General features: G+C 41.7%; 1 protein-coding gene across 31 annotated transcripts in view; it reads left to right on the forward strand.

Moving 5' to 3' along the window:
• NFIA (nuclear factor I A) overlaps nt 1-19,567 on the forward strand; it is a 371,559-nt gene that overhangs the window by 56,914 nt on the left and 295,078 nt on the right. For 5 of the 31 annotated variants that reach the window (XR_006221531.1, XR_006221523.1, XR_006221527.1 and 2 more), the window contains exons 5-6: nt 558-651; nt 5,344-5,901. The exons of 20 other annotated variants lie outside the window; for them this stretch is intronic. The gene's annotated coding sequence lies outside the window, so the exon portion shown is untranslated. 6 more of the 31 variants (XR_006221529.1, XR_006221525.1, XR_006221528.1 and 3 more) reach the window with 4 other exon arrangements.

Genomic DNA, 19,567 nt, shown 5'->3' on the forward strand with positions numbered 1-19,567 from the left:
TGAATACTTTGTATATAAATTATTCATATGCACTTTATATATGAACTGTTTTGTACAGTGGAGAGGCAGTTATGGTCTGACTTTGGAGTTTTGACACACCTGGGTCCAAATTCTTACAAGTTCCCTCATTAGCTCTGTGTGCGTGTGTATGTGTGCGTATGTGTACACATGTGTGTATGTACAAGTTTACTTCACTCTGTGAAACCCAATTTCATCATCTATAAAATGAGATAATTCTTTTCCTGAACAGGCTTTATAAGAATTCAATGAAATTAAATTGGATTGTGTGTGTACAGAAGAGTTGGCACCATACCTGGTGCATAATAGGTGCTCAAAAGTAGGTGTTCTATATTTAAGAGAAATTTCTACTTAGTCAAGAGTGGTTTTAAGTGAACTGTCCTATAAATATGTAAGAATTAGGTAATGAATGTAAATATTCTACACATAATCTTATGGATCAAGATCATCTAAAGGGAAAATGCTAGAGGACAGAAGCTTGTAGTTTTTGGACAGAATGATGACTCAAACATACCTAATGAATTGTTTGGTGCCTACAGCTGCCAAATGGAGAGACATTTCAGAAGGTTGAAACATTTATTAAGCACTGTGTGCTAAGCACCTTATATACCTATTTGAAGACAACTCTGCAAGGTAGGTGTTACCTAGTTTTACAGACAAGGATAAAGAGCTTCAGAAACACTGGTCGCATGTTACCATGGGAGAGCCAAAATTGGAACTCAAGGTTGGCTTGGCTCCTGAATGCTTGCTCTTTGGGGCAGTTGGGTGGCAGGCTAGAGCAGATGTTTGTATTGCTTTAAAAATCAGATTTGCCATATAAGTTACTGGATACACAGTTCTCTCTCCCTTTTCTTCCTTGGCTGAATTCTTTTTTTTTTTTTAATGTTTTTATTTATTTTTGAAGGAGAGAGAGAGAGCATGAGCGGGGGGAGGAGCAGAGAGAGAAGGAGACACAGAGACCTAAGCAGGCTCCAGGCTCTGAGCTGTCAGCCCAGAGCCCGACAAGGGGCTCAAACTCCCAAACTGTGAGATCATGACCTGAGCCGAAGCCAGATGCTCAACAGGCTGAGCGACCCAGGCGCCCCGGAAGAATTCTAAATGAACTTATTTTGTGTCCTGGTTAACCCTCAGTTCCGTTGCTTTTGGGTTGTGGTTCTCAGCATTTGCTGGCCTTTTAACATCACCTGGGATGGGATTAAGTATTAGTGTTTTCGAAAGCTCTCCTGGTGATTCCTGGTGTGCAGTCAGGGCCAAGAGCCTGCATTCAGAGACGTCTACCTCAGACATAGGTGTTTTGGTAGCCTATGTGTCATTAGTAATTTGTCAGAGTTGGTTATGACCCTCCTGTTTGTTTAGAGGAAGAAATATGGAAGCCCTGAAATCTTCTCCAGTCGTGATAGATGTTGCTCATGCATTAATTAGCATGTAAAAATTAAGTGTTCTTTATTCTTACTGTTAGCTTATTTTCTCTTTTTCCAGTTGAAAGAGGCTAAATTAGATGGAGTGAAGATTATGGCAAGAAAAACAAAGGAAAGAAACATGATTATGGCAACTTTGCCCCTCAGAGAGCTGAAGACAAGAGCATTTTTTCATCTGTTTTTACTAAAACAAAAATTACTTTCAAAATAACGGCCTTACACCTGCTCCCTTAGAAAGGGAGAAAACCTTTCTGGTCAGACTGATTTGTGGATGAATCCTGAGCTCTCACTTTCTAATGAAAGAATTAGTCATTTTAAAAAGCCTATGGAGTCTCGGTTTCCTAATCTGTACAATCGAAATAATTCTGAACTCAGTTACTCTGAGGATCAAATGAAAGAAAACAATTTGCAGAGGACAGTCTGGAACCTGACCAGTGTAGCCCCTCTTGTTAGGTTACTGAGACCAAGTATCTTTGGATACTGGTCAGGTTGAGCATTTTCTGAGAGGGCTCTGTGGGGCTGGTTGGTTTTGCAGAGCAAGGAGGCCTGCTGTTGACTCTTGTAATCCTGGATGCTGCCATTCACAGAGACCTTTTTCTTTTCCCTAAGAGATTCCTGGGTATCTTGTTTTTACGGACCAGAGAGTAAGGAAAGAAGTTAGGATGCCTTTCCTGAAAGCTGGTCTGGGAAGTTAGTTGCTGATACGAGTCAGCATTCCCTAACTTGAGATTTCCTAACACTGTTTCTCGGGCTTAATTCTGAGTCACTGATGCCTGCCCTGGTGGCACCGTAAATGAACGCAGACAGTTACTGGGAAGGGATCTTGTCTTTGGTCCTGCCTTCAGGCACAGCTACATCTACATCACCGAAAACGGTTGTATTCCCATTCTTCTTTAAAAAGAGTATGTAACCGGTTTAACTATTAAGAAGTTCATGCTAATTTCTGACGTTGATAAGCATCAGGTCAAGCATATTTCCTACTGTTACCATCTTCCACAGAGGTATAAAATTGCTTTTTATACCTCTTAGGGATTTTTACAAAGAAATTTTGGTATGGGTGAATGGGTTGAAATTTTCAGGATGTTAAAAGAACTCAGTGAAAGAGTAGCTTCCCCTACAGCTCCGTGACCTGGTGGAAATCCAGACATTAGGTTCCACCAAACTTGAGGGATGCCCAGTAAATGATGATGGGAATATCCAGGGAGCTGGAAGTGTTGAGACTGCTCACTTATCCGAATCCTTACATGACCCTGAGACCGCCAGGCGGAGGGGCTGCAAAGCAGAGATAAGTGCTGGAAATTGGCCAGTGTACTTTTTTTTTTTTTTTTTTTTTTAAGACCTAGCTCTCTCCTTTACACTTTTTTCTGTACCTCTGCCCTGAAGCCTACACAGCCTGTTACATACTGATAGCTAAGGAAATGCAATCAACATTCCTTACTACTGCCTACAGAAAAGACCTAAATTGTTTACTGGCCTCCAGGATGTTGGTAAATATCTGGCTGTTCTTTTTGGAAAGGGGCGGGGGGGTGGGAAGCATGAGGCAGTGCACAGTATCTACATTTATATTGTGAACATACACATGTTGTACCCTAGAATAAGAAAGAAATAATTTACAGTACATCTGCATTGTTCCAAGGCCAGGGGAAGATGATCTTGTTCTCCGTGTAGGGCTCCCACCCCTCAATGGCTTTACATGTGTTCTGGAGGGGAAAACGTTATTTATAAAGTAGCCTGGGGTATGGAGGATCCAGTGGTAAGAGGTATAGAACATTTTCAGGCGTCTTTACTCGGTATAGGACATTTTCAGGCATCTTTACTCTTGGAGTGTAGCATGGGAAAGTTCATTCCCAAAGACTGTACCTCTGGGTGTTCTGGTAGAGTTGGGGGATGAATCGGTAAGAATGAAATGAAAACGGGATGAAAATCCGTTTACTCTTAAACACAGACAGGCTAGGAATGGGGCATCCTACTTTTAGAATAGAAATTTCATTATACAAAGGCAAGGTGGAGGAAATCTAATTTGACAGAAGTTCATGTGAAAACAACCGAAGAGTGTAAGTTGACCTCAAGATTAATCGAGGCCAGCAGTGTGACATTGCCTTTTAAAAGGCGAAGGCCATGTTGGGCTGTGGTCTGACCACAGCTGGAATATTTTTGCCCAGTTTTGGTACACATGCTAAAAGGAATGCCAGCAAAATGGAGACCCGGGTGGTAATGGATCAGGAAATCATATCATAGGAGGGACAGTTGAGAAAAACATGGCTCTAAAGTCTGGAGCAGAGATTCCTTAGAATGACCTTAAGAATAAGCTTAAATATTTAAGTGTCTGGTGGGACATTCTCTTGTTCTCTTGTAGGAGTTAGGTTTTCCTCTGTAGCCTCAAACCCACACCTGACATGAAAACACCTGAGACAAAAACCTGAGTTAACATCTTGCACTGCCTGACCCATTTTTCCCAACAATCTGCTCATCTTCCTGTGTTTCAAAATGAGTGGCTGTCTCCATTCTTCACCCTGTCATCCAAACCAGAAATCGGGCATTATCTTTCACTCATCCCTTTCACGCAGGGAAAAAAAAGATGTTGCATTTAAAGTCAGCACCTCTGGACTGGGCTTCTGTTGCTGTCTAACAACTCAGTTGCTAATAGCTTTTGATAGGGAGGCAAACTGTTAAACTTGATAATTTCTAAAGAGTTTTGAGCTATTTAGCACTAAGTGATGCCAAAGAAAAAGAATACTAGCGTTACTCACAGCAGAGGGAATAATTTAATATCCTTCTTGGGGGCCGAGGTTAAGTTCTGTGTGACTCAGCACATTATCATCCTCTATGACCCTAAATCCCTTCTGTTTCCTGATCTGCTTGTCTTGACCTGTTTCATTTCCACACCAAAATAGTTTCATTAACACTATGATCATGCACAGGAGATAGTAGTTAACTGATGTAATTAACTGGTGTGTCAAAGGCTATTGGTTTATTGCATATGCAACTGTCTTTCCTGGTGGGAAGATACACTTTCTGCTGACATAATAGGTCTGCAAACATGCCAAATTGCCAAATAATCTGCTGGGTGGTGGTGAGGTGTTTGTGGTGATTGCACTTACATAGGCAGAATGGTGGGATCTTTTACTGTGTTCTCCTAAAATGCAACTGGCCAAAGGTGCTAATTGCTCAACAGTTGAAACAGAAGAAGAGAAGGCAATTTAGTTCTGGGCCTTGGTGAGGTTCTTTTCCTTTCCTTTTTTTTTTTTTTTTTTTTAAATCTGTGCTTTTGGCATGCTAATGAATGCATTTAGTCTCTGCAAGAAATTTCCGTTTAAGAAAGAATTTAAAAACACGAAGTGCTCAATCCATATCTCCTAAACAACTAAAAAGACTGCAATTTCAAATGAGAAATTATGTTGCAAAGATGAAAAAAGTTGTTTATTATGGCTCAAAATTTTAATCACCCAAGGGCTGTAAAGTTAAAAATAGACAGTTCTGCCTTCTGTTTATGGTAAACTTGGCTGAGTCCCGGCAAATTTCAAAGCTGAACATACTGTATGTTATTTTTGCTTAATTTTAGATTCCACATTTTTAAATTATTTCTTACAAGAAGCATATTTCAGGATATAAACTTAGCCTGAAGAACAGTATTCTTGATTTCTGCCCATATTGAAACTCCTTTGAAAATAGTAAACTATGGTTTTGGGATTTTCCTGTTCTCAAGAGTCCAAATGGGTACCTTTCTAAGTCTTTTACATTATGAATGAACACAGGAATACAAAATCGTAAAGGTTGCTTTCTGCTATCCGGTTCCCATACTTGTCATTTTGGTTTTCTTAACAGTAGAACTTGATGCAAACATACGGCAATACACACTGGCTTGCACTCTAGGGAGGGGCATTTTGTGTCGCCCTTCGTGTTTCAGGTTAAGGAGACGGGAAGGTGCGGACGGAGACTCTCCTGGCCGAGACAGAGTGTCTGCCCCTGGGCCAAGAGCTTAAGAGAAAGCCTGGGATAGAACCTTCCAGCTGTAGCCACCGGACAGTGTAGCTTCTCTTCTGACCCGTTCCCGCCTGCCAGCAGAACCGCCTGTGTGGTGACTGTTTGCCCCAAGAGCAAGTAGGATTGTTGACTCAAACCCTCTTCATGCCTCCTCAGAGAGGAGAAACACCTGGCTTCACCTCTTTACAGAACTCTTGTTGATTCTTGCCTCCGCGCTCTTGCAGAGAGCTCTTGTGGGCCTTTCCTCCCAGGGTTTTTAGAACAAGCCCCTTGGGTGGCAAGAAATCTAGGGAAGGGATCTTTCTTTTTTTTTTTTTTTTTCCTTAACCCATTACTCCATGTGGCATCTGAGACTCAAACATGCCCCACAGAGTGACTGGCATGCTCGGTAAATATTTGTGAAATATTGTCGAGTGAACAACCATTTACTGAAGATCAAGATTCCTATGATGACCCTGACGGAGGTTTATTTGCGATTAAGGTAATCATAACTCCTGTTGAAGAATTCTTACTGTGTGCTCCACCCGTATCTGAACACTTGATATTTGTTGTTTTTAATCTTCCTGAGAGCCCATTTTATAAAAGCAAAAACTAGGCTTTCCAGGGTTAGGAGCTTGCCCTGGGATATTCAGCTGTATAGCATTAGCCTTGGAGATTCTGTGCTTAGTGAGTATAGAATTAACACTGATTCCATATTCTTTCCAATATGCCACATTACCATGATGGAGAAAGGCTGTGATAGCAGTACCCATACATTGATACTATGCCTCTGAACGGGCAAAGGATATGTCACAACATTCACGAAAGTCTCAGGCCCTTAATCATGAGGTAGATAATCTCCCAGGTCCCAGCCAGAACCTGTTTACACTTAACTTGCAGACAACTTTAATACAGTTGGTTATCTGTTTTTCAAATACACCGCAGATCCATTCATTCAGTAAATATTTTCTGAAAACCTATTATGTGCCAAGTATTCTTCTAGAGATGGCAAACAAAAAAGAATCTTGCTCTTTAGAGAGATTGCATTACAGATTTATACATTAGTGGCTCTCAAAATGTGGTCCTCAGATCAGCAGTAGCAGCCTCACATGGAGACTTGTCAGAAATGCAAATCCTTGGTCCCCAGTCCAGAAATTTGGGGACTGAAGTTCAGCAATCTGTTTTTAAACAAGCCCTCTAGGTGATGCTGATGTATGCTACAGTTTGAAAATCACTGTTCTAGAGGGCTTAGAACAACATTTTTGTGTTCTTGAAGCAGGTAGCTCTGTAGAAAATTTTGTTGCCAAATTTATCCCGTGTGTGTGTGTGTGTGTGTGTGTGTGTCTGTCTGTCTGTCTGTCTGTCAAGGTATGACTTCATGATGGCATTCAATGATGGGCGCTTGCTGGGCAGAGGCACTAGGGCACTTACATGTGAGAATATGGACCCTAGACTCCTACGTACATGGATTCAGATTGTCACTCTGCCAAGCACTAGCCACACGAACTCGGGAGAATTATGAGAACTCTGTGAACTTTGGTTTTCTTGTGCAAATGCAGGTATTAGTAAAGGGACCATACCTCATGCTTGGTGCAGCTGCTCGGTACCAAAAAAAAAAAAAAATGCTCAGTAACTCAGTATAATTGTTTTTCTCTCTCTGGGATGTAGCCCTGGGCTTGGCACAGGGTAGGTGCTCAGGGAATGTTCTTTAGAAAATGGATGGATATTTATTTTCCTTTGTGTTAGCCATTAGCCTAAGACCTGCAGCTGTTTAATTCCTACCTTTGTCCATCTTTAGCAGAAGTTACCAGAACAATGAGACCCAGCATTAGAACATACCTGACGCACACGTTCCCTTTGGAAAAGTGTGTTGACCTGCCTCAGTGTGGCCACTGCTGGTACTTAATCCTCATCTGTCTAAGTGAGGTTGTCTTCCCTCTGGCTGTTAACTTTGGGATATTTCAAATGCCTATAAAATCTTATTTAATTAAGGCTCTTCCATATCTGCTTGTACATATTTTATTCTTGAAATGCTGGTGGCATTAATAGTAAATCTAAGAGAATCAAACCTCTGCCTCTTTTATGCCATTTCAGCACTAAGCCAAGGAGAAAAACTCTCAAGGAAATTAATGCTTCCCTCAAGTACAGTAAGAACACGAATCTAACATATTGCCATATAACCTGGTTTCACTGACTTTCCGAAGTTTTGTTTTGCCATTTTTATTACATGTCACGTTGTATGGCTAACACCAGAAATACAATTATGAGGAGGCTGTTCTCTCAAAATCTTGGTGTCTGCCAGTCAGATAACCTTTCAGAAGAAAGAGTATCCACCAGAGATTTGGTTGTTATTCACAAACAGATTATTTTTTTTTTTATTTTTAGACTTTCATTAGTTCACTAAATATTATTAGCAACTATCATGTGCCAAGCATCGTTCCAGGTGCTGGCGAACGAATGGGACAAAAATACCTGCTCTCCAGGTGCTTGGTTACTTTCTTTTTCACCGGTGGGAGTGTGTTTGGGTGTCTGTGGCATGGGGCGCCCTACCCAGAAGCTGGGTCTGGGGTGGAGGGCACGTGATAGAGGTGCTCAGATATGAACTCCCTCACTGCTACATGATCACTCCCTTCCGGTCATAGAAGCAAGCACCTGTTTTAGGTTTTATGTGTAAAGTTTAACTCCTTCAGCAGTGACAACTGTCACTGTTTCTCTGCTCTGGCACGTCCTCGTGCCCTGGATTTGTGAGGTGACGTTAGTGCTGATTTAACTTAGCTCTTCTGCATGTTACTGCAAACTCTGTTTTAGTTTTCTATTGCTGCTATAACATGTTACCACAAGCTTAGTGGTTTAAGAGGACACAAGTTTAGGGGCACCTGGATGGCTCAGTCGGTTAAGCATCGGACTCTGGCTCAGGTCATGATCTCACAGTTCTTGAGCTCACGTCCCGCATGGGGTGATCACAAGCCCTGTTTCAGGTGATCACAAGCCCCATTTCGGGTGAGCTCGAGCCCCACTTAGGGTGAGCCTTGCTTCTCTCTCTCCCTCTCTCTCTCTGCCCCTCACTCACTTGCCACAAAGTGACTCAAATTTATTTTCTTCAGCCCTGAAGGTAGGAAGTCTAAAAACCAGGCTGGTGTCAGTAGGGCTGGTTGCTTCTGGAAGCTGCAGGGAAGAACCCTGATGGCTCATTCAGCTTCCAGAGGCTGATTTGGCACTCCTTGGTGCATAGCCGTATCACTCCAGTCTCTGCGTCCTTCTCCCAGGTCTTTGATCCTCCTGCCTCTCTCTTATAAGTAACCTTGAGATCACATCATTGGGCCTACCTGGATAATGCAGGATAATCTCTCCACTTTCAGGTCCTTAACTTGATAACATCTGCAGAGTCCCTTTTGCCATATTCACAGATCTGGGATTAGGACATAGACATCTCGGGTAGGTGGGCCTCATTATTCAGCTAAGTCTACCCTGCCAGAGATTCCAGTGTCCTTAGGCTCATTGGCTGATAGGCAGGATTTTTTTTTAAAGTAGTTTCTTCCATTCTAGAAAACCCACCCCAAAAGAGCACAGTCTAAAATGCAAATATTGCTAACTTAGCAGAGTCACTTACACATGCATAACTACCAGAAAATCTCCTTAATGATTCCTGTTTCTTCTACAAGACTGAGCTCAAAAGCCCTGCCCCCAGGAAGCCTTCCTGGGTTATCTTGGGCTTGTGAGGTGTTCTTCATTTGAGACTCTCTGGCCCTCTCTGCGCAAGTGACTACAAGACAGCACCTTTGCTGTTGTGATTTTGTGGATTTACTCGTCACCCCCCTGGCCCCCACATCCCCTCCTCTTCCCCTAAATAGTGTGCTCTTTACAGGAAGGGACTGCTTCTGCTAGGCACTAGAAGATATTTGGTAAAAGTTTCTGTAGCAATGGAAGGATTCTTTTCTCTCACACATTTTTGAGAAACTGTGTGAGATGAGTCTCACTTAATTTCACTTGATAAGGTATTTACTAGAAGTTGGGAGTGGAGTGTGGCCAGGTGGGTTCAGAAAGGACTGGCACCATGTGACTTTTCACGTGATTTGGACACCTGACTAGGTGGTGAGTTAGTGACTCTTATGGACAATTCTTTTCAAGTGAATATAATCCTGAAGCTGTGCATGCTTTTTCCCTCAGTGTCATCATAAATCTACTACAATTAGGTAGATTCCTAATATTTGGAAATAATGATATAAATCAGGGTGAATGACTGAATACTAAAATAAATTTTCATTACCAAAGAACATTCTGTGGCCTGATAACTTTTAGGGTTACTCTAATGGAATCAGACCTCTGGTCATTGAGATATTTTACTTTATTTCAGTTTTTAAAAGTAGAATCTTATTACATGGAGAAATCTGTGAGTCCTGCGTGGTTACTGTTAGAAATTCATTTTGCCTCTTTTATAATGTTCGGGCTGATTTTTTTCTTCTTTGTAAGTAGACTTTGGGCTTTATGTTGTTGGAAAGCATGTAATTTTCATTTGTTTTTTTTCACCTAGTGGTGCTTAATGATATCATGTGAATTTTTATGGTCCCAGCTGCACTGAAGTGTGTGCCCTGAAACTTCAGTTGGATTAAGAGCCTACCTTGGTGTGAGGGCTGAAATTGGAGAAATGGGAGAACACAGGGTGCATCTATATATGTTGCAATTAATATTGATGAGTGGGCAAAAGTCCAATGTTATCCTAGGGGGTTCGCTAATGTTCATTGTAAACCAATGCAAGTGAGTCCTTCCCCTGCAGGTGTGAATAGTTTAATTTAGTAGGTGGATTAGGAAAAGCAAGGGGCATTTTCTTATGTTCCAGTTCACGTTTTGTATGTTGAACGTGAACCAGCCATGTAACGTACAGCTCATCGTTGAGTGGTGGCAACAAGTATCTGAGACATGGTTAACCCATCTCAGTATCTCTGAGGTCTAGCATCATGCCTGGTACATGGTAGGTGCTCATTAGCATTTGTGAAATGAATAGAAGAATGAATGAAAGATTGCTGTTACAAGGTCTCTTAAGAATACTCGCCCCTGCCTACCCCTCAAGCCATCTTGCCTTCCACCTTCTAGCCATAATATACTATTTGTACCTTGTTCAATGTTCTACATTCTTCTTCCCTTTGGACCTGTTTACTTTCCGTCTTCTCTCCTTCAAGCCCCTTCTCCCTCCATACCTCCATCCCTTTGTCTGGCTGATTCCTGTTGGTTCTTTATGATTTGGTGCCTTCCAGAAGACTTTCAGGAGGCATCATTGCTAGTATCTGATTGAAGGCCTGGTTGGTTTTTCATCTCTCTCTGAACCTTTGAAAGCAGCAGCACGCTTCTGACTAGTGGACATGTTGAAATCTGTGTATCTATCTGAACCTTCTTTTCAGGAGAATGTGGATAATTGTCAGATGCTTGAGTCATCTGGTTATCCATTCATTAAATGTTTACTTATTTTGAGAGAGAGTGTGAGCGTGAGTGGGGGAGGGGCAGACAGAGGGAATCCCAAGCAGGCTCCGCGCTCAGCGTGGAACCCGGTGCGGTGCTCGATCCCATGTTTGTGAGATCATGACCTGAACTGAAATCAAGAGTCGGACGCTCAACCTACTGAGCCACCCAGGCGACCCAGTACTTTGTGTCTAGCAACGGGCAAAACATGGCTCTATAGTACCAGGAGCAGAAGTAGTCCAGTGAGGCAGCCAATTCTCTCACGTTTACAGAGCATCAGCCTCAGGGTAAAATGGGATGATGAAGGAGAACCACTGATGTATTACTTTTGGTGTGCCTGATACCAAAGGGTCCAAAGGCAAATAGAAGTTGGGAAATTGAACCATTTCCTTTCTAATTCAATTTAGGAAAGGTTGGTGCATAGTAGGTGCTCGGCCAACATTTCCTGAGGATGAAAGGTTTTTATTTTTTTGCTTTATAATAGGATTAAAAATTTTTTAGATAGTCTCTTTCACTCCACACTCCTTTTTGCCCACATAGCCCTAGCTTCAGTCTATACTTAGTGCTTTTGCTAAGACTGACTCATCTTGTTTCTGATTACTTTAGTGATATGAGACTCTGGTATCCATGGGAATGGTATAAGACTGTATTGCTTTCATGCTTGGAAAAACATTAACCAGAAAGGCCAGCTTTTGGTACCAGTACCAACTAACTCTTGAGAACTATAGGGTAATCTCACCCTTAAATTCTTAAGACAGTGTGTAAAGCAGCATAATCTGTTGGAAAACAAATCAGTCTTTGTGACAAGATAGGTGTGACTTAAATCTTGTCTCTGCTGCCGGGGCGCCTGGGTGGCGCGGTCGGTTAAGCATCCGACTTCAGCCAGGTCACGATCTCGCGGTCCGTGAGTTCGAGCCCCGCGTCAGGCTCTGGGCTGATGGCTCGGAGCCTGGAGCCTGTTTCCGATTCTGTGTCTCCCTCTCTCTCTGCCCCTCCCCCGTTCATGCTCTGTCTCTCTCTGTCCCAAAAATAAATTTAAAAAACGTTGAACAAAAAAAAATTAAAAAAAAAAAAAATCTTGTCTCTGCTGCCAAGCTGTGTGACTGTGGGCAGGTTATTCACCCTCTCTGCGTTCCTTCATCTCTGTTTTTTTTTTCCCATTTGTAAAATGAGGGAGCAATATTAACTCAGGACTGTTCGATAATTAGAAACGCTTTTGTAAGTGTCCTAGTTTATACCTGATGTTCAGTAAATGGTAAGTATTATTATGATGAATATTACTACTGTAAACCATATTAGATATAGGCCCTGGAGGGTTTCAACAAGGACATGGTTACAGGTAGCTACCAAGATCAGGGAAGGACAGCTGAATTAGATCTAAACAGACTCCATTTGTCTGCAAAGGACCCTTGGTTTTTTTCTTTTTTCTTTTACCCCCTCTGGGAAGAATTCACATCGTTTTAAGAAGGGAACTGAGTGTCTTCCCTCTGTTCTGGGTGTTTCAGAGTTGACTAGAAATTGATCCTAGTTACTAAGGAAGAACTTTAAAAAATACACGTTAGGAGTCAGGGTGGTGTAGAGGTAAAGAGCACTGACCCATGTTCCCAGGGGTCAAGGCTCTGCTCAGCTCCACATTCTCTGCCAAGTCCCCTTCCATCACTGTGCTGTACATCCCCCCGCTGGGAGCACATTGGAGCAGAAGATTATCTGGCCCTCTGGTTGGTTTTCTTCCCAAGGCAAGTCCTTCTTCCTGACTGGGAGTTAGGATGGGTGGCCCTAGCTGGGCTGGTTTTATTGTTCCAAAAAGTGTCAGCAGAGAAATGGCCAGATCTTGGAGTATCTCTTGTGATTTGACATTTGGGGGCATCCTTTTATGTTCAATGTACCTGGCCCAAAAGTCTTCCAGCTCAGATATTCTGTGAGTGGAAACTCTTTGAATAAATGTAAACCTAGAAGGGATTTTCAGGGTAAATTTAAAAATTCTCCTGTGGTTCAGCTGTAACAACTCCTTCTCACATGAAACTTCTTTGGGGGCATTGATAATACTTGTATTTGAATGGGGAATGAATTTCCCAGCTTCCTGGGAACAACAACAACAAACATTCCCCCAACAAACCCCAGGGTGTCTGACGCTCCCGCTTTCTTCTCAAAGAGCCGATCGAAAACTCTTCTGTCAGCTCAAGAGCTATCAGCAGTATTGAACAATTAGACTAGAAGGAACGGTGGTGAACAGTTGTCCCTAAAGGCTTGGAAATTAACAAAGGCCATATTAGTAGGAGCAGGGAGGGAGGGGGGATATGAAGAGAATGGGGGCTGGGAGGGACAATTCACAAGTGGGGAGGGTGATTTGGAGGGGTTTGTTTCCCAGATAGTTTTCAAAGAAAAGAGATTTTGTGTAGTTTGCCAGGGGCTGAGAATGAAGCACAGGACCAGTTGATGTTCTTTTTTATCCAACAATTACTTTTCTCTGGCACATTCCTTTTAGGCTAACAAAGTGTCTTCCTTTTCTTTTTCATGGTCATTGATAGCAAGAGCTTAAGGGATCTTTGCTTCCCAGGGCTAAGGGTGTGGTGGAGAGAAGGACGAAAGTAAGAGGGAATTGACATTTTTCAGATTTTCTTGAATTTTGTCACAAACAAGAGAAAGCCATCCAATGCCTACGCAAGGCTCAGGTTTTCATTTTAGTCTGGGGGTGATTGATTTCTTTCTTTCAAGGGGCTGATGGAGGAGGTCAGCGTCTTAGGGAAGAAGCCAGGGAAAAGGAGAAAAGAAAGAATGAGATTTATGACCTTCTGGATCCCAGCTTTTATGTCGCGTAACCATTCCCAATACTGGAAGTTCATGACACCCTGAGAACCAGCCCGGGAACCCGGAGCAGTGATCTGCATGCAAAGGAGGAATTAAACAGTCCAGCAACTGCTTTGATTGAGAGACACACAAGATCCTGTCCTGGATTCTGAGCCCTGCTTCCCTTTAGTTCATCCTGTAGGCACAGAATCCGGTGTTTTATGCACTGATGAGACAGACCACCCAGGGCCACTCATGTTATACTGAGGGTGATTGACGATGGTGCTTATAGAGGAATTATTTCAACAATGGGACTTTTCCATTATTCTCTCTGCAGTCAGCCCTCCACGCTCAGTACATGGAAATCCTTGCGTCTTGTCACCGAAGAATACTAAACTAATAGGTGTTGCTCCCATAGCCCCACCCTGGTCCCATAACCCTGAGCTAATAACTGAAGATCTTAAAAAATGTATGTATGGTCCATTTTTATTCCATATGGCCCCTTAGGTAACATGACCCAATGTGGCCATTAAATGACCCCGCTTACACTTGGATTACTCGGTACAAAGCAAATTTATGGTTGTTTATTCTCTCCTCCTATCAGCTATTAGTGCCTAATCATATGGTCTATCGATCATGAGATTAATCGCCTGCTCAAAGAGGCAGCAGGTCTCGTGGAATGCTGCACTGCGCCAGACTGAACTTCAACCTTTTATACAAACTGGAGGAGTCAAAATCATCATTCACTGCCTGAAGCCCCTGGTCCCTGGGCCTCCTGAACCCCAGGAGGTAAATCCCTGCTTTTTCACACAGTGTACTTTGCACTTCCTTTCCTTGTGTAAAACTTCACCTCATTGATTCAGGCAGGCACTTGCAAATAAAATCCTTTGCAAGGCATCCTATAAATAATGATCTAAGCTGAAAATATGTGGGCTTTATTATCCAAAGCCCCATAGTGCTGCCATAATTAAGGTCTGTCAGTATTTCTATTACAGATTCTCATTTTGGAAGATTTATAACTGGGCCATTAAAGTTTTCTTGGGCTAAGACTTTCCAAGAGTGTCATGTTAGACCTTTTTTTTTTTTTTTCCTTTTGGTAGAATATATTTCTTAAAAAATATATATAATGATTAAGTCCAGAAAGCCTGTCACACAGTAGTACATACCTGCAAAGGTTGGACGCTAAAATCTGAGGACTGCATCGCCTAGAGTGGCTTCTGGTCACCCTTCTCTGCCCTTTCATTGCAGTTGTGAGAACAGAGAATCATTGTAGTGTTCATGCTGTATTATGATGTTTGTTTCCTGGTCTGTGTCTCCTCCTCTAAGGAGAGTGAGAGTAGGCAACTTAAATCATTTGTCTCTCGAGCCCTGTGTTTTTCAGAGAGGATAGCCCCATGTCAGCGCTGGGTTTGTTCAGTAAATGCACCCAAGAATGGGAAGCAGGAAACATCCTTTCCAGTCCTAGAGTTGTTCATAGCTGGGAGTAAACCAGGCGGTGCATTTAGTCAAGTCACTTTACTTCTTGGAAAACAAGTTTCCTGATGATTGAAATAAGTTCAGGCCTGGTAAATTGGTGTTCTGTGAGTTGAATGCTGCCAGCACAGTGCTTTCAAACATTTTAATCTGAACACCTTATGGGATGGAATCTGGGCCTTCTAGTTGGCCATAATTCCTGCCATTCCCCGGTATAGGGTATTAGCAGCCACTTCAGTCATCTGTCTGCATGGTCTATAAGTGTTTATGATTCCTTGTAGTGATAACCTTTATAATGGGACCTTGTGTTTTGTCGCTACTGTAAGGATCTAAATCTGAGATTCAGGTTGGCCTGGGATGCCTTTCAATGCAATCTGACTTCTCTCACTTCCAATTCTTTCTCTCACCAAGAACCTCAACCAATATTTTTGACTCCATGCTTTGAAAAGTTTTGTCTTCTAGACAAACTGCATTGGTTAATAATTAATTTGTTTTCCTATTTTTAAAGCAAACAGACATCTGTAACTGTGCTCACAGATACAAACAAGCCATCAGCAGTAAGGGCATGAAATAGTTTTTGTGTAATGAGTTGGTTGATGCTTTAGCAAGGTTGTACAGTTGTTTCTTGAGTAAGCCTATAGTTTCTGTGTGAGCTTTTGATCTACTAAAAATAGCTCTTAGATCTTCCTGCCTTTTTAGACATGTGAAGTTCCAAAGACTCTAGGTGAGCGCTTAGTTTATTCTTTTATGAGTTGCTGGGCTACTCTTGTCCTCAAAGCCTCAAGTAAGTTGTTTGTCCAAATACGCAGTGCCAGTGTTTCAAAATGTGGCCTTCCTGGTCAGCTTAGAGAGGGCAGTCTCTATACAAGCTGGCTTTTGCATCTGATGAAAGGAAAAGAGCTTCCTAATATGAGTTACCTGCAGGCCCTTGTTACATTTGTTCCCTTCAGTCAAGGGCATTTTGGAAGTTTCTTAAAAAAAGAGTGGAAGACAATTTGATACTTTGACTCCCAAGCTAAAGAGAACCTTTCCATTTCAACTCAGGCTATTGGTGACTATTGTGGATTGAGAAATTAACAGCACACATTTTAATTAAATAGAGCAAATTAAAGATCTGTAGCATAGACGTAATCTTGCATGTAAACCAATCTGAGGCCTGACCTTAGGTACTTAAGGTGGTCAATATCACACAGAAGTAAAGGGTTTTTGAAGATAGCAAACTGATTGACCCAGAGTATCACACAGATACAATTTAACAAGAGGCAGTGCCTTCTTTGTGGCTAAGAGTTTAGGCTCTGGGGTTCTACTAATTTGGGTTTAGTTCTGTCTTGGTTCCTTACCAGTTCTCACCTTGAAGAGATTACTTAACTCTCCATAAACTTCAGTTTGCTCATTTATAATCTGAGGATAATTACAGCATATTGTAAGGAGTAAAGGGGAATAATTCACACAAAGTATTTGCATCATGTTGGTCATAGAATGAACAATGCATATTAATTATCATTATTAGCCGGGACATAGTTGAAATAGATTCCTGAGCTTTGGGGTTTTCTTTTTAAGAGTTTAAAGGTATACTTAAGATATGCTTTCTTAAGAGTGTCCATCCATGCTGGGTCACTTTACCTACCTTTCCAGGAAATTGTATGTTTCAACAGTCCAGATGTGCTGCTTTCAGTTTTTTCAGGAAACAAGTAATGTTTGAGTCTAAAAATCTAAGGTTGAAATCTTCTTTCCTACGTTTTCTTTTCCCTCCAGATCAATCCAAATTAAAGCTTCATTGCCAAAGTTTCACCGCTCCTTATTAGCATTAATTATTATTGGCGTGCTGTAGGAATCCTAAAGTGGGTGCATTAAGAATTAAAACCCGGGAGAAAACTTGAAACCCTCATGGACTCATAGAGCTGGAAGGGACTTACGAGATCATGTCCTCTAAGCCCCATTTTACAGATAAGGAAAGTGTATTTTACAAGGTAAAATAAGTTTTAAACGTAATGGCTTTTTAATTTGCCCTCTCACTGGAATCTGCACTTATTTGCCATGTTGTGATTATGTTCTTATCGTGGGACTTGTGGGTATTTATTAGAGACTATGGAGATGTAGCATTGGGCATTACTTTTGTGGCAAAGGCACAGGGGCAGTAATCATTATTAATGGATGCCATTATTTGGGAGAGCATTTTACTGACTATAGAGAATTCATTGCATTGATCTATGGTGCCACATTTGTATTATACCAGGTAGTTTAAAATGATATTCTCTAAACTGTTAGGCTGAAAAATTGTCCAATCTTGGCAGTTATCCCATCAGTAAGACCTTCCTTTTCCTACTGAAAATACATAGTTCTGTTGAAAGAAACCTTTTGACTGGTCCCCAGCGCCCTGAATGTGTTTAAATCCCTCACTACTGAAATAGGAGGATTACTACTGCTATCATTGTTCTAAAACAAACTTCCCTTTGGACGATAACAGCAGCGGTAAATCAGATGTTGAAGAAAGTACCAGCTTAACATCAGTTTGCTTTAAAAGGGTTTCCTCTTTAATTGACAAGTGTCATGTATAATAGAGCATGGTGACTCACATAGAAAACCGTGTGCCGGCCTTCCCGCTGGGGTTGGAGTTCTTAATGAACATCCGAGTGAATACACGGAGGCGAAAACTGAAAGGGCCCCAGCTGTGGAGTATTCACTCTGCTCGCTCTGGCCAGGGTGGTGATCGGCACCAGCCACGCCGATGACCAGAGAGAGACCCGTATCGGTCATGTGGCTGTTTTGTAGCTGTGAGCTGCTGTGACTGTGGTCTTTCCTAGTGACATGTTGAGTAACGGCACAGAGTCTGGTGTCCCATCTGAGGAATAAACAAGGTTTTTCTTTCTTAACGTAAAGATAATAAGTTATTTTTGGCAGACTCAACCTTCTCACAGAGCAGCAGTTTTCTTGAGCTCCGGACCACTTGCTAACTAACACTCAGTCCCCTCACGCTGCAGTCCCCGTTTTCCTTCCCCTCACTCCCCGAAAGAGAGCGGCACCAATTTTTCAGGGGTGATGTTTACAACAGTTCAACACACTTGAATACAAGCACTTAGAATAATGTCAGTGGGGGTGGGGGGGAGAGAAGGGCATATTATTTTCAAATTAAGTAATGGATGGGCAGTGATATTTTATTTATTAAAGCTCATCTGAGTACCAATGGAAACAGAATGTTGGTTCTGAAGTGCACAGATTAGAAAGGAATGTTGAGTTTGGAAACGTGGCAGCCTGCAGCACTGTGTATGGTTTAAATTAAACCTTTTTTTGGAAAGCAGAATAGCTCTAGGCCACATTTAAGGGAAACGCTACAGCAGAGTGAGCTGGCTGTGGTTTTTCTTTTACTCTGTAACCGGCCCACTTTCCCTTGTTTTAACACAGAAAAAAGACTTTGGACTCCTTCAGACCAACCACATAGCTTCTCTGCTGACCACAAAAAGGAAGTTTGGCGTAGAAGCCATAGGATTAATACCCACTGTCTCTTAACCCAACAGAGTGTGAAAACTTTTATAAGAGATTTCTCTGGGCAGACTGACACTGTGGTTGGACTTTAAACATTTTAAATCAAGAGCAACTTTGAATTGCATTATGCCACAGTGCTCTGTAAATTGTTATGTGCGATCCCACCGTTAGAAGTTATTTACACGAATCCCCAGGTTTCAGAGGGATAAACCACTAACAGCTTTGTGTATCTTGATAAAGAAATACAAGGAGAATTAAAGGTATGCCCATGCCAAATTATCTCAGAGAGAGTAGGCAGATCACAGTCAATCAGATTTTATTGTTCTGAAGCAAATGGAGACAGTTGGCTCTTGGCAGAAAAGCCTTTTCATCTTTGCAAATAATAAGATTAAGATTGTGGATTCTATTAATCACTTGATCAACTTTATTAATTCATCACATTATTTTTAAACTAGAGAAGAAACCTTCCTTTTAATAGATTTGCATCTTTCTAAAATAATAGTTTTGCATCACAGAGGTGTTGTTTCATATGCTGACCTCCTCAGCTGTTATAAATAGTTACTGGTGTGCCCTGACCATTAATTTTAATGATTGGATTCTTACTACCCTGATTAACTAATTATGTGTTTGCACAGAGCAACTTTGAAATTACCAACCAACAAACAACCCCCCCCCCCAAAAAAAACCCAAAACCCTTGTGTGTTTGTATTTATATGTACTCTTTGAATGCCTAGGATTGATATATTTTTAAAAAATCATTTGAATTTACATTTTGCCATGCTGAAGTCAGCAGCTTTTCACAGGTGCACTGTATCAGCATTCTGGTTTCTGTTCAACAAAGAATGTCAATCGAAAGAATTGATTTGAAAAGTTGAAGGAAAAACCTGCATACATGTTTCAAAACTGTGGTCTTATGGTAACCACTGAGTTACTTCTTGGTTGACTGTATGTCGCGAGAGGGGTTTATTTGC

The sequence above is a fragment of the Panthera tigris genome, chromosome C1 (genome assembly GCF_018350195.1).
Source record: "Panthera tigris isolate Pti1 chromosome C1, P.tigris_Pti1_mat1.1, whole genome shotgun sequence".
Lineage (NCBI taxonomy): Eukaryota > Metazoa > Chordata > Mammalia > Carnivora > Felidae > Panthera > Panthera tigris.